Source organism: Saimiri boliviensis, chromosome 18 (assembly GCF_048565385.1).
Source record: "Saimiri boliviensis isolate mSaiBol1 chromosome 18, mSaiBol1.pri, whole genome shotgun sequence".
NCBI lineage: Eukaryota > Metazoa > Chordata > Mammalia > Primates > Cebidae > Saimiri > Saimiri boliviensis.
The window spans coordinates 45,629,808-45,646,034 of record NC_133466.1 but is presented as its reverse complement, the minus strand read 5'-3'; positions in this window follow the sequence as shown (position 1 = coordinate 45,646,034).

The following is a 16,227-nucleotide window of genomic DNA, read 5'->3' as shown; positions in this document are numbered from 1 at the left end:
TGCATTCTCCAAAGAAAGGGTTTCTGAACTGCTGCAAACACACATCAGTTTAACTCTGGAAGTTGAATACACACATTGACTACCATTCTGCTAGATAGCTCCGTTTTGGTTTTAGAGCAAGGTATTTCTCTTTACAGCCTGTTCTCCCATCCACTCTGGAATGTACAAACGCAGCTTTTAGAAGAAACGTGTTTCTACCTCGCTGAATCTAAACATAGATGCAACTTCCTAAAAGGAACCAACACACAGCAGATGAGTTCGTAAGAAGCGGGTCTTCTGTGTTTTAAACGCATTCTTACTGCTAACTCTTATAAGCGTCTCTAGGGCGGGAAAAAACTGTTTCTGCATTCTCCAAAGAAAGGGTTTCTGAACTGCTGCAAAGACACATCAGTTTAACTCTGGAAGTTGAATACACACATTGACAACCATTCTGCTAGATAGCTCCGATTGGGTTTTAGAGCAAGGTATTTCTCTTTACAGCCTGTTCTCCCATCCCTTCTGGAATGTCCAAACGCAGCTTTTAGAAGAAACGTGTTTCTACCTCGCTGAATCTAAACATAGATGCAACTTCCTAAAAGGAACCAACACACAGCAGATGAGTTCGTAAGAAGCCGGTCTTCTGTGTTTTAAACGCATTCTTACTGCTAAATTTTTTAGTGTCTCTAGGACGGGAAAAGACTGTTTCTGCATTCTCCAAAGAAAGGGTTTCTGAACTGCTGCAAACACACATATGTTTAACTCTGGAAGTTGAATACACACATTTACAACCATTCTGCTAGATAGCTCCGTTTTGGTTTTAGAGCAAGGTATTTCCCTTTACAGCCTGTTCTCCCATCCACTCTGGAATGTCGAAACGCAGCTTTTAGAAGAAACGTGTTTCTACCTCGCTGAATCTAAACATAGATGCCCCTTCCTAAAAGGAACCAACACACAGCAGATGAGTTCGTAAGAAGCGGGTCTTCTGTGTTTTAAATGCATTCTTACTGCTAACTCTTATAAGCGTCTCTAGGGCGGGAAAAGACTGTTTCTGCACTCTCCAAAGAAAGGGTTTCTGAACTGCTGCAAACACACATCAGTATAACTCTGGAAGTTGAATACTCACATCGACAACCATTCTGCTAGATAGCTCCGTTTTGGTTGTAGAGCAAGGTATTTCTCTACAGCCTGTTCTCCCATTCACTCTGGAATGTCCAAACGCAGCTTTTAGAAGAAACTTGTTTCTATCTCGCTGAATCTAAACATAGATGCAACTTCCTAAAAGGAACCAACACACAGCAGATGAGTTCGTTAGAATCGGGTCTTCTGTGTTTTAAACGCATTCTTACTGCTAACTCTTATAAGCGTCTCTAGGGCTAGAAACGACGGTTTCTGCATTCTCCAAAGAAAGGGTTTCTGAACTGCTGCAAACACACATCAGTTTAACTCTGGAAGTTGAATACACACATTGACAATCATTCTGCTAGATAGCTCCGTTTTGGTTTTAGAGCAAGGTATTTCTCTTTACAGCCTGTTCTCCCATCCACTCTGGAATGTCCAAACGCAGCTTTTAGAAGAAACGTGTTTCAACCTCGCTGAATCTAAACATAGATGCAACTTCCTAAAAGGAACCAACACACAGCAGATGATTTCGTAAGAAGCGGGTCTTCTGTGTTTTGAACGCATTCTTACTGCTAACTCTTATATGTGTCTCTAGGGCTAGAATTGACTGTTTCTGCATTTTCCAAAAAAGGGTTTCTGAACTGCTGCAAAAACACATATGTTTAACTCTGGAAGTTGAATACACACATTGACAACCATTCTGCGAGATAGCTCCGTTTTGGTTTTAGAGCAAGGTATTTCTCTTTACAGCCTGTTCTCACATCCACTCTGGAATGTCCAAACGCAGCTTTTAGAAGAAACGTGTTTCTACCTCGCTGTATCTAAACATAGATGCAACTTCCTAAAAGGAACCAACACACAGCAGATGAGTTCGTAAGAAGCGGGTCTTCTGTGTTTTAAAGGCATTCTTACTGCTAACTCTTATAAGCGTCTCTAGCGTGGGAAAAAACTGTTTCTGCATTCTCCAAAGAAAGGGTTTCTGAACTGCTGCAAAGACACATCAGTTTAACTCTGGAAGTTGAATACACACATTGACAACCATTCTGCTAGATAGCTCCGATTGGGTTTTAGAGCAAGGTATTTCTCTTTACAGCCTGTTCTCCCATCCCTTCTGGAATGTCCAAACACAGCTTTTAGAAGAAACGTGTTTCTACCTCGCTGAATCTAAACATAGATGCAACTTCCTAAAAGGAACCAACACACAGCAGATGAGTTCGTAAGAAGCCGGTCTTCTGTGTTTTAAACGCATTCTTACTGCTAAATTTTTTAGTGTCTCTAGGACGGGAAAAGACTGTTTCTGCATTCTCCAAAGAAAGGGTTTCTGAACTGCTGCAAATACACAACAGTTTTACTCTGGAAGTAGAATACACACATTGACAACCATTCTGCTAGATAGCTCCGTTTTGGTTTTAGAGCAAGGTATTTCTCTTTACAGCCTGTTCTCACATCCACTCTGGAATGTCCAAACGCAGCTTTTAGAAGAAACGTGTTTCTACCTCGCTGAATCTAAACATAGATTCAACTTCCTAAAAGGAACCAACACACAGCAGATGAGTTCGTAAGAAGCGGGTCTTCTGTGTTTTAAACGCATTCTTACTGATAAATCTTATATGCGTCTCTAGGGCTTGAAATGACTGTTTCTGCATTCTCCAAACAAAGGGTTTCTGAACTGCTGCAAACACAAATCAGTTTAACTCTGGCTGTTGAATAAACACATTGACAACCATTCTGCTAGATAGCTCCGTTTTGGTTTTAGAGCAAGTATTTCTCTTTACAGCCTGTTCTCCCATCAACTCTGGAATGTCCAAACGCAGCTTTTAGAAGAAACGTGTTTCTACCTCGCTGAATCTAAACATAGATGCAACTTCCTAAAAGGAACCAACACACAGCGGATGAGTTCGTAAGAAGCGGGTCTTCTGTGTTTTAAACGCATTCTTACTGCTAACTCTTATAAGCGTCTCTAGGGCGGGAAAAGACTGTTTCTGCATTCTCCAAAGAAAGGGTTTCTGAACTGCTGGAAGCACACATCAGTTTAACTCTGGAAGTTGAATAAACACATTGACAACCATTCTGCTAGATAGCTCCGTTTTGGTTTTAGAGCAAGGTATTTCTCTTTACAGCCTGTTCTCCAATCCCTTCTGGAATGTCCAAACGCAGCTTTTAGAAGAAACGTGTTTCTACCTCGCTGAATCTAAATGTAGATGCAACTTCCTAAAAGGAACCAACACACAGCAGATGAGTTCGTAAGAAGCGGGTCTTCTGTGTTTTAAACGCATTCTTACTGCTAACTCTTATATGTGTCTCTAGAGCTTGAAATGACGGTTTCTGCATTCTCCAAAGAAAGGGTTTCTGAACTGCTGCAATCACACATCAGTTTAACTCTGGGAGTTGAATACACACATTGACAACCATTCTGCTAGATAGCTCCGTTTTGGTTTTAGAGCAAGGTATTTCTCTTTACAGCCTGTTCTCCCATCCACTCTGGAATGTCCAAACGCAGCTTGTAGAAGAAACGGGTTTCTACGTCGCTGAATCTAAACATAGATGCAACTTCCTAAAAGGAACCAACACACAGCAGATGAGTTCGTAAGAAGCGGGTGTTCTGTGTTTTAAACTCATTCTTACCGTTAACTCTTATATGAGTCTCTAGGGCTTGAAATGACTGATTCTGCATTCTCCAAAGAAAGGGTTTCTGAACTGCTGCAAACACACATCAGTTTACCTCTGGCTGTTGAATACACACATTGACAACCATTCTGCTAGATAGCTCCGTTTTGGTTTTAGAGCAAGGTATTTCTCTTTAGAGCCTGTTCTCCCATCCACTCTGGAAGGTCCAAACGCAGCTTTTAGAAGAAACGTGTTTCTACCTCGCTGAATCTAAACATAGATGCAACTTCGTAAAAGGAACCAACACACAGCAGATGAGTTCGTAAGAAGCGGGTCTTCTGTGTTTTAAACGCATTCTTACTGCTAACTCTTATATGTGTCTCTAGGGCTTGAAATGACGGTTTCTGCATTCTCCACAGAAAGGGTTTCTGAACTGCTGCAAACACACATCAGTTTAACTCTGGAAGTTGAATACACACATTGACAACCATTCTGCTAGATAGCTCCGTTTTGGTTTTAGAGCAAGGTATTTCTCTTTACAGCCTGTTCTCCCATCCACTCTGGAATGTCCAAACGCAGCTTTTAGAAGAAACGTGTTTCTACCTCACTGAATCTAAACATAGATGCAACTTCCTAAAAGGAACCAACACACAGCAGATGAGTTCGTAAGAAGCGGGTCTTCTGTGTTTTAAACGCATTCTTACTGCTAACTCTTATAAGCGTTTCTAGGGCGGGAAAAGACTGTTTCTGCATTCTCCAAAGAAAGGGTTTCTGAACGGCTGCAAACACACATATGTTTAACTCTGGAAGTTGAATACACACATTGACAACCATTCTGCTAGATAGCTCCGTTTTGGTTTTAGAGCAAGTTATTTCTCTTTACAGCCTCTTCTCCCATCCACTCTGGAATGTCCAAATGCAGCTTTTAGAAGAAACGTGTTTCTACCTCGCTGAATCTAAACATAGATGCAACTTCCTAAAAGGAACCAACACACAGCAGATGAGTTCGTAAGAAGCGGGTCTTCTGTGTTTTAAACGAATTCTTACTCCTAACTCTCATAAGCGTTTCTAGGGCGGGAAAAGACTGTTTCTGCATTATACAAAGAAAGGGTTTCTGAACTGCTGCAAACACACATCAGTTTAACTCTGTCTGTTGAATACACACATTGACAACCATTCTGCTAGATAGCTCCGTTTTGGTTTTAGAGCAAGGTATTTCTCTTTATAGCCTGTTCTCCATCCACTCTGGAATGTCCAAACGCAGCTTTTAGAAGAAACGTGTTTCTACCTCGCTGAATCTAAACATAGATGCAACTTCCTAAAAGGAACCAACACACAGCAGATGAGTTCGTAAGAAGCGGGTCTTCTGTGTTTTAAACGCATTCTTACTGCGAAAACTTATAAGCGTCTCTAGGGCGGGAGAAGACTGTTTCTGCATTCTCCAAAGAAAGGGTTTCTGAACTGCTGCAAACACACATCAGTTTAACTCTGGAAGTTGAATACACACAATGACAACCATTGTGCTAGATAGCTCCGTTTTGGTTTTAGAGCAAGGTATTTCTCTTTACAGCCTGTTCTCCCATCCACTCTGGAATGTCCAAACGCAGCTTTTAGAAGAAACGTGTTTCTACCTCGCTGAATCTAAACATAGATGCAACTTCCTAAAAGGAACCAACACACAGCAGATGAGTTCGTAAGAAGCGGGTCTTCTGTGTTTTAAACGCATTCTTACTGCTAACTCTTATACGCGTCTCTAGGGCTTGAAATGACGGTTTCTGCATTCTCCAAAGAAAGGGTTTCTGAACTGCTGCAAACACACATCAGTTTAACTCTGGAAGTTGAATACACACATTGACAACCACTCTGCTAGATAGCTCCGTTTTGGTTTTAGAGCAAGGTATTTCCCTTTACAGCCTGTTGTCCCATCCACTCTGGAATGTCCAAACGCAGCTTTTAGAAGAAACGTGTTTCTACCTCGCTGAATCTAAACATAGATGCAACTTCCTAAAAGGAACCAACACACAGCAGATGAGTTCGTAAGAAGCGGGTCTTCTGTGTTTTAAACGCATTCTTACTGCTAACTCTTATAAGCGTTTCTAGGGCGGGAAAAGACTGTTTCTGCATTCTCCAAAGAAAGGGTTTCTGAACGGCTGCAAACACACATATGTTTAACTCTGGAAGTTGAATACACACATTGACAACCATTCTGCTAGATAGCTCCGTTTTGGTTTTAGAGCAAGGTATTTCTCTTTACATCCTGTTCTCCCATCCACTCTGGAATGTCCAAACGCAGCTTTTAGAAGAAACGTGTTTCTACCTCGCTGAATCTAAATATAGATGCAACTTCCTAAATGGAACCAACACACAGCAGATGAGTTCGTAAGAAGCGGGTCTTCTGTGTTTTAAACGCATTCTTACTGCTAACTCTGATACGCGTCTCTAGGGCTTGAAATGTCGGTTTCTGCATTCTCCAAAGAAAGGGTTTCTGAACTGCTGCAAACACACATCAGTTTAACTCTGGAAGTTGAATACACACATTGACAACCACTGTGCTAGATAGCTCCGTTTTGGTTTTAGAGCAAGGTATTTCTCTTTACAACCTGTTCTCCCATCCACTCTGGAATGTCCAAACGCAGCTTTTAGAAGAAACGTGTTTCTACCTCGCTGAATCTAAACATAGATGCAACTTACTAAAAGGAACCAACACACAGCAGATGACTTCGTAAGAAGCGGGTCTTCTGTGTTTTAAACGAATTCTTACTGCTAACTCTTATAAGCGTTTCTAGGGCGGGAAAAGACTGTTTCTGCATTCTCCAAAGAAAGGGTTTCTGAACTGCTGCAAACACAGATCAGTTTAACTCTGTCTGTTGAATACACACATTGACAACCATTCTGCTAGATAGATCCGTTTTGGTTTTAGAGCAAGGTATTTCTCTTTATAGCCTGTTCTCCCATCCACTCTGGAATGTCCAAACACAGCTTATAGAAGAAACGTGTTTCTACCTCGGTGAATCTAAACATAGATGCAACTTCCTAAAAGGAACCAACACACAGCAGATGAGTTCGTAAGAAGCGGGTCTTCTGTGTTTTATACGCATTCTTACTGCTAACTCTTATACGCGTCTCTAGGGCTTGAAATGACGCTTTCTGCATTCTCCAAAGGAAGGGTTTCTGAACTGCTGCAAACACACTTATGTTTAACTCAGGAAGTTGAATACACACATTGACAACCATTCTGATAGATAGCTCCGTTTTGGTTTTAGAGCAAGGTATTTCTCTTTACACCCTTTTCTCCCATCCCTTCTGGAATGTCCAAACGCAGCTTTTAGAAGAAACGTGTTTCTACCTCGCTGAATCTAAACATAGATGCAACTTCCTAAAAGGAACCAACACACAGCAGATGAGTTCGTAAGAAGCGGGTCTTCTGTGTTTTAAACGCATTCTTACTGCTAACTCTTATATGCGTCTCTCGGGCTTGAAAAGAATGTTTCTGCATTCTCCCAAGAAAGGGTTTCTGAACTTCTGTAAACACACATCAGTTTAACTCTGGAAGTTGAATACACACATTGACAACAATTCTGCCAGATAGCTCCGTTTTGGTTTTAGAGCAAGGTATTTCTCTTGACAGCCTGTTCTCCCATCCACTCAGGAATGTCCAAACGCAGCTTTTAGAAGAAACGTGTTTCTACCTCGCTTTATCTTAACATAGATGCAACTTCCTAAAAGGAACCAACACACAGCAGATGAGTTCGTAAGAAGCGGGTCTGCTGTGTTCTAAACGCATTCTTACTGCTAACTCTTATATGCGTCTCTAGGGCTAGAAACGACGGTTTCTGCGTTCTTCAAAGAAAGGGTTTCTGAACTGCTGGAAACACACATCAGTTTAACTCTGGAAGTTGAATACACACATTGACAACCATTGTACTAGATAGCTCCGTTTTGGTTGTAGAGCAAGGTATTTCATTACAGCCTGTTCTCCCATCCACTCTGGAATGTCGAAACGCAGCTTTTAGAAGAAACGTGTTTCTACCTCGCTGAATTTAAACATAGATGCAACTTCCTAAAAGGAACCAACACACTGCAGATGAGTTTGTAAGAAGCGGGTCTTCTGTGTTTTAAACGCATTCTTACTGCTAACTCTTATATGTGTCTCTAGTGCTGGAAATGACTGTTTCTGCATTCTACCAAGAAAGGGTTTCCGATCTGCTGCAAACACACATATGTTTAACTCTGGAAGGTGAATACACACATTGACAACCATTCTGCTAGAGAGCTCCGTTTTGGTTTTAGAGCAAGGTATTTCCCTTTACAGCCTCTTCTCCCATCCACTCTGGAATGTCGAAACGCAGCTTTCACAAGAAACGTTTTCCTACCTCGCTGAATCTAAACATAGATGCAACTTCCTAAAAGGAACCAACACACAGCAGATGAGTTCGTAAAAGCGGGCCTTCTGTGTTTTAAACGCATTCTTACTGCTAACTCTTATAAGCGTCGCTAGGGCGGGAAAAGACAGTTTCTGCATTCTCCAAAGAAAGGGTTTCTGAACTGCTGCAAACACACATCAGTTTAACTCTGGAACTTGAATAAACACATTGACAACCATTCTGCTACATAGCTCCGTTTTGGTTTTAGAGCAAGGTATTTCTCTTTACAGCCTGTGCTCCCATCCACTCTGGAATGTCCAAACGCAGCTTTTAGAAGAAACTTGTTTCTACCTCGCTGAATCTAAACATAGATGCAACTTCCTAAAAGGAACCAACACACAGCACATGAGTTCGTAAGAATCGGGTCTTCTGTGTTTTAAAGGCATTCTTACTGCTATCTCTTATAAGCGTCTCTAGGGCGGGAAAAGACTGTTTCTGCATTCTCCAAAGAAAGGGTTTCTGAACTGCTGCAAACACACATCAGTTTAACTCTGGAAGTTGAATACACACATTGACAACCATTCTGCTAGATAGCTCCGTTTTGGTTTTAGAGCAAGGTATTTCTCTTTACACCCTTTTCTCCCATCCCTTCTGGAATGTCCAAACGCAGCTTTTAGAAGAAACGTGTTTCTACCTCGCTGAATCTAAACATAGATGCAACTTCCTAAAAGGAACCAACACACAGCAGATGAGTTCGTAAGAATCGGGTCTTCTGTGTTTTAAACGCATTATTACTGCTAACTCTTATAAGCGTCTCTGGGGCGGGAAAAGACTGTTTCTGCATTCTCCAAAGAAAGGGTTCCTGAACTGCTGCAAACACACAACAGTTTAACTCTGGAAGTAGAATACACACATTGACAACCATTCTGCTAGATAGCTTCGTTTTGGTTTTAGAGCAAGGTATTTCTCTTTACAGCCTGTTCTCACATCCACTCTGGAATGTCCAAACGCAGCTTTTAGAATAAACGTGTTTCTACCTCGCTGAATCTAAACATAGATGCAACTTCCTAAAAAAAACCAACACACAGCAGATGAGTTCGTAAGAAGCGGGTCTTCTGAGTTTTAAACGCATTCATAGTGCTAACTCTTATAAGCGTTTCTAGGGCGGGAAAGACTGTTTCTGCATTCTCCAAAGAAAGGGTTTCTGAACGGCTGCAAACACACATATGTTTAACTCTGGAAGTTGAATACACACATTGACAACCATTCTGCTAGATAGCTCCGTTTTGGTTTTAGAGCAAGGTATTTCTCTTTACAGCCTGTTCTCCCATCCACTCTGGAATGTCGAAACGCAGCTTTTAGAAGAAACGTGTTTCTACCTCGCTGAATCTAAACATAGATGCAACTTCCTAAAAGGAACTAACACACAGCAGATGAGTTCGTAAGAAGCGGGTCTTCTGTGTTTTATACGCATTCTTACTGCTAACTCTTATACGCGTCTCTAGGGCTTGAAATGACGCTTTCTGCATTCTCCAAAGAAAGGGTTTCTGAACTGCTGCAAACACACATCAGTTTAACTCTGGAAGTTGAATACACACATTGACAACCATTCTGCTAGATAGCTCCGTTTTGGTTTTAGAGCAAGGTATTTCTCTTTACAACCTGTTCTCCCATCCACTCTGGAATGTCCTAACGCAGCTTTTAGAAGAAACGTGTTTCTACCTCGCTGAATCTAAACATAGATGCAACTTCCTAAAAGGAACCAACACACAGCAGATGAGTTCGTAAGAAGCGGGTCTTCTGTGTTTTAAACGCATTCTTACTGCTAACTCTTATAAGCGTCTCTAGGGCGGGAAAAGACTGTTTCTGCATTCCCCAAAGAAAGGGTTTCTGAACTGCTGGAAGCACACATCAGTTTAACTCTGGAAATTGAATACACACATTGACAACCATTCTGCTAGATAGCTCCGTTTTGGTTTTAGAGCAAGGTATTTCTCTTTACAACCTGTTGTCCCATCCACTCTGGAATGTCCAAACGCAGCTTTTAGAAGAAACGTGTTTCTACCTCACTGAATCTAAACATAGATGCAACTTCCTAAAAGGAACCAACACACAGCACATGCGTTCGTAAGAAGCGGGTCTTCTGTGTTTTAAACGCATTCTTACTGCTAACTCTTATAAGCGTTTCTAGGGCGGGAAAAGACTGTTTCTGCATTCTCCAAAGAAAGGGTTTCTGAAGGCTGCAAACACACATATGTTTAACTCTGGCTGTTGAATACACACATTGACAACCATTCTGCTAGATAGCTCCGTTTTGGTTTTAGAGCAAGGTATTTCTCTTTACAGCCTGTTCTCCCATCCACTCTGGAATGTCCAAACGCAGCTTTTAGAAGAAACGTGTTTCTACATCGCTGAATCTAAACATAGATGCAACTTCCTAAAAGGAACCAACACACAGCAGATGAGTTCGTAAGAATCGGGTCTTCTGTGTTTTAAACGCATTCTTACTGCTAACTCTTATACGCGTCTCTAGGGCTTGAAATGACGGTTTCTGCATTCTCCAAAGAAAGGGTTTCTGAACTGCTGCAAACACACATCAGTTTAACTCTGGAAGTTGAATACACACATTGACAACCATTCTGCTAGATAGCTCCGTTTTGGTTTTAGAGCAAGGTATTTCTCTTTACAACCTGTTCTCCCATCCACTCTGGAATGTCCTAACGCAGCTTTTAGAAGAAACGTGTTTCTACCTCGCTGAATCTAAACATAGATGCAACTTCCTAAAAGGAACCAACACACAGCAGATGAGTTCGTAAGAAGCGGGTCTTCTGTATTTTAAACGCATTCTTACTGCTAACTCTTATAAGCGTCTCTAGGGCGGGAAAAGACTCTTTCTGCATTCTCCAAAGAAAGGGTTTCTGAACTGCTGGAAGCACACATCAGTTTAACTCTGGAAGTTGAATAAACACATTGACAACCATTCTGCTAGATAGCTCCGTTTTGGTTTTAGAGCAAGGTATTTCTCTTTACAGCCTGTTCTCCCATCCACTCTGGAATGTCCAAACGCAGCTTTTAGAAGAAACGTGTTTCTACGTCGCTGAATCTAAACATGGATGCAACTTCCTAAAAGGAACCAACACACAGCTGATGACTTCGTAAGAAGCGGGTGTTCTGTGTTTTAAACTCATTCTTACTGTTAACTCTTATATGCGTCTCTAGGGCTTGAAATGACTGATTCTGCATTCCGAAAAAGAAAGGGTTTCTGAACTGCTGCAAACACACATCAGTTTAACTCTGGCTGTTGAATACACACATTGACAACCAATCTGCTAGATAGCTCCGTTTTGGTTTTAGAGCAAGGTATTTCTCTTTAGAGCCTGTTCTCCCATCCACTCTGGAATGTCCAAACGCAGCTTTTAGAAGAAACGTGTTTCTACCTCGCTGAATCTAAACATAGATGCAACTTCCTAAAAGGAACCAACACACAGCAGATGAGTTCGTAAGAAGCGGGTCTTCTGTGTTTTAAACGCATTCTTACTGCTAACTCTTATATGTGTCTCTAGGGCTTGAAATGACGGTTTCTGCATTCTCCACAGAAAGGGTTTCTGAACTGCTGCAAACACACATATGCTTAACTCTGGAAGTTGAATACACACATTGACAACCATTCTGCTAGATAGCTCCCATTTGGTTTTAGAGCAAGGTATTTCTATTTACAGCCTGTTCTCCCATCCACTCTGGAATGTCCAAACGCAGCTTGTAGAAGAAACGTGTTTCTTCCTCGCTGAATCTAAACATAGATGCAACTTCCTAAAAGGAACCAACACACAGCAGATGAGTTCGTAAGAAGCGGGTCTTCTGTGTTTTAAACGCATTCTTACTGCTAACTCTTATATGTGTCTCTAGGGCGGGAAAAGACTGTTTCTGCATTCTCCAAAGAAAGGGTTTCTGAACTGCTGCAAACACACTTATGTGTAACTCTGGAAGCTGAATAAACTCATGGACAACCATTCTGCTAGATAGCTCCGTTTTGGTTTTAGAGCAAGGTATTTCCCTTTACAGCTTGTTCTCCCATCCACTCTGGAATGTCCAAACGCAGTTTTTAGAAGAAACATGATTCTACCTCGCTGAATCTAAACATAGATGCAACTTCCTAAAAGGAACCAACACACAGCAGATGACTTCGTAAGAAGCGGGTCTTCTGTGTTTTAAACGCATTCTTACTGCTAACTCTTATAAGCGTCTCTAGGGCGGTATAGACAGTTTCTGCATTCTCCAAAGAAAGGGTTTCTGAACTGCTGCAAACACACATCAGTTTAACTCTGGAAGTTGAATACACACACTGACAACCATTCTGCTAGATTGCTCCGTTTTGTTTTTAGGGCAAGGTATTTCTCTTTACAGCCTGTTCTCCCATCCACTCTGGAATGTCCCAACGCAGCTTTTAGAAGAAACGTGTTTCTACCTCACTGAATCTAAACATAGATGCAACTTCCTAAAAGTAACCAACACACAGCAGATGAGTTCGTAAGAAGCAGTTATTCTGGGTTTTAAACGCAGTCTTACTACTAAATCTTATAAGCTTCTCTAGGGCGGGAAATGACTCTTTCTGCATTCTCCAAAGAAAGGGTTTCTGAACTGCTGCAAACACACAACAGTTTAACTCTGGAACTTGAATACACACATTGACAACCATTCTGCTAGATAGCTCCGTTTTGGTTTTAGAGCAAGCTATTTTTCTTTACAACCTGTTCTCCCATCCACTCTGGAATGTCCAAACGCAGCTTTTAGAAGAAACGTGTTTCTACCTCGCTGAATCTAAACATAGATGCAACTTCCTAAAAGGAACCAACACATTGCAGATGACTTCGTAAGAAGCGGGTCTTCTGTGTTTTAAACCCATTCTTACTGCTAACACTTATATGCGTCTCTAGGGCTGGAAATGGACTGTTTCTGCATTCTCCAAAGAAAGGGTTTCTGAACTGCTGCAAACACATATCAGTTTAACTCTAGCTGTTGAATACACTCATTGACAACCATTCTGCTAGATAGTTCCGTTTTGGTTTTAGAGCAAGGTATTTCTCTTTACAGCCTGTTCTCCCACCCAATCTGGAATGTCCAAACGCAGCTTTTAGAAGAAACGTGTTTCTACCTCGCTGAATCTAAACATAGATGCAACTTCCTAGAAGGAACCAACACACAGCAGATGAGTTCGTAAGAAGCGGGTCTTCTGTGTTTTAAACGCATTCTTACTTCTAACTCTGAAAAGGGTCTCTAGGGCGGAAAAAGACTGTTTCTGCATTCTCCAAAGAAAGGGTTTGTGAACTGCTGCAAACACACATCAGTTTAACTCTGGAAGTTGAATACACACATTGACAACCATTCTGCTAGATAGCTCCGTTTTGGTTTTAGAGGAAGGTATTTCTCTTTACAGCCTGTTCTCCCATCCACTCTGGAATGTCCAAACGCAGCTTTTAGAAGAAACGTGTTTCTACCTCGCTGAATCTAAACATAGATGCAACTTCCTAAGAGGAACCAACACACAGCACATGAGTTCGTAAGAAGCGGGTCTTCTGTGTTTTAAACGCATTCTTACTGCTAACTCTTATAAGCGTCTCTAGGGTGGGAAAAGACTGTTTCTTCATTCTCCAAAGAAAGGGTTTCTGAACTGCTGCAAACACACATCAGTTTAACTCTGGCTGTTGAATACACACCTTGACAACCATTCTGCTAGATAGCTCCGTTTTGGTTTTAGAGCAAGGTATTTCTCTTTACAGCCTGTTCTCCCATCCACTCTGGAATGTCCAAACGCAGCTTTTAGAAGTAACGTGTTTCAACCTCGTTGAATCTAAACATAGATGCAACTTCCTAAAAGGAACCAACACAGAGCAGATGAGTTCGTAAGAAGCGGGTCTTCTGTGTTTTAAACGCATTCTTACTGCTAACTCTTATAAGCGTCTCTAGGGCGGGAAAAGACTGTTTCTGCATTCTCCAAAGAAAGGGTTTCTGAACTGCTGGAAGCACACAACAGTTTAACTCTGGAAGTTGAATAAACACATTGACAACCATTCTGCTAGATAGCTCCGTTTTGGTTTTAGAGCAAGGTATTTCTCTTTACAGCCTTTTCTCCTATCCACTCTGGAATTTCGAAACGCAGCTTTTAGAAGAAACGTGTTTCTTCCTCGCTGAATCTAAACATAGGTGCAACTTCCTAAAAGGAACCAACACACAGCAGATGAGTTCGTAAGAAGCGGGTCTTCTGTGTTTTAAATGCATTCTTACTGCTAACTCTCATAAGCGTTTCTAGGGCAAGAAAAGATTGTTTCTGCATTCTCCAAAGAAAGGGTTTCTGAACTGCTGGAATCACACATCAGTTTAACTCTGGAAGTTGAATAAACACATTGACAACCATTCTGCTAGATAGCTCCGTTTTGGTTTTAGAGCAAGGTATTTCTCTTTACAGCCTGTTCTCCCATCCACTCTGGAATGTCCAAACGCAGCTTTTAGAAGAAACGTGTTTCTTCCTCGCTGAAACTAAACATAGATGCAACTTCCTAAAAGGAACCAACACACAGCAGATGAGTTCGTAAGAAGCGGGTCTTCTGGGTTTTAAACGCATTCTTACTGCTAACTCTTATATGCGTCTCTAGGGCTTGAAATGACTGTTTCTGCATTCTAAAAAGAAATGCTTTCTGAACTGCTGCAAACACACATCACTTTAACTCTGGCTGTTGAATACACACATTGACAACCATTCTGCTATATAGCTACGTTTTGGTTTTAGAGCAAGGTATTTCTCTTTACAGCCTGTTCTCCCATCAACTCTGGAATGTCCAAACGCAGCTTTTAGAAGAAACGTGTTTCTACCTCGCTGAATCTAAACATAGATGCAACTTCCTAAAAGGAACCAACACACAGCAGATGAGTTCGTAAGAAGCGGGTCTTCTGTGTTTTAAACGCATTCTTACTGCTAACTCTTTTAAGCGTCTCTAGGGCGGAAAAAAGACTGTTTCCGCATTCTCCAAAGAAAGGGTTTCTGAACTGCTGGAAGCACACATCAGTTTAACTCTGGAAGTTGAATAAACACATTGACAACCATTCTGCTAGATAGCTCCGTTTTGGTTTTAGAGCAAGGTATTTCTCTATACAGCCTGTTCTCCCATCCACTCTGGAATGTCCAAACGCAGCTTTTAGAAGAAACGTGTTTCTTCCTCGCTGAATCTAAACATAGATGCAACTTCCTAAAAGGAACCAACACACAGCAGATGAGTTCGTAAGAAGCGGGTCTTCTGTGTTTTAAACGCATTCTTACTGCCAACACTTTTATGAGTCTCTAGAGCCTGAAATGACGGTTTCTGCATTCTCCAAAGAAAGGGTTTCTGAACTGCTGCAAACACACATATGTTTAACTCTGGAAGTTGAATACACACATTGACTACCATTCTGCTAGATAGCTCCGTTTTGGTTTTAGAGCAAGGTATTTCTCTTTACAGCCTGTTCTCCCATCCACTCTGGAATGTCCAAAAGCAGCTTGTAGGAGAAACGTGTTTCTTCCTCGCTGAATCTAAACATAGATGCAACTTCCTAAAAGGAACCAACACACAGCAGATGAGTTCGTAAGAAGCGGGTCTTCTGTATTTTAAACGCATTCATACTGCTAACTCTTATATGCGTCAATAGGGCTAGAAATGACGGTTTCTGCATTCTCCAAAGAAAGGGTTTCTGAACTGCTGCAAACACACTTATGTTTATCTCTGTAAGTTGAATACACACATGGACAACCATTCTGCTAGATAGCTCCGTTTTGGTTTTAGAGCAAGGTATTTCCCTTTACAGCCTGTTCTCCCATCCACACTGGAATGTCCAAACGCAGCTTTTAGAAGAAACGTGTTTCTACCTCGCTGAATCTAAACATAGATGCAACTTCCTACAAGGAACCAACACCTAGCAGATGAGTTCGTAAGAAGCGGGTCTTCTGTGTTTTAAACGCATTCTTACTGCTAACTCTTTTATGCATCTCTGGGGCTTGAAATGACGGTTTCTGCATTCTCCAAAGAAAGGGTTTCTGAACTGCTGCATAAACTCGTCAGTTTAACTCTGGAAGTTGAATACACTCATTGACAACCATTCTGCTAGATAGCTCCGTTTTGGTTTTAGA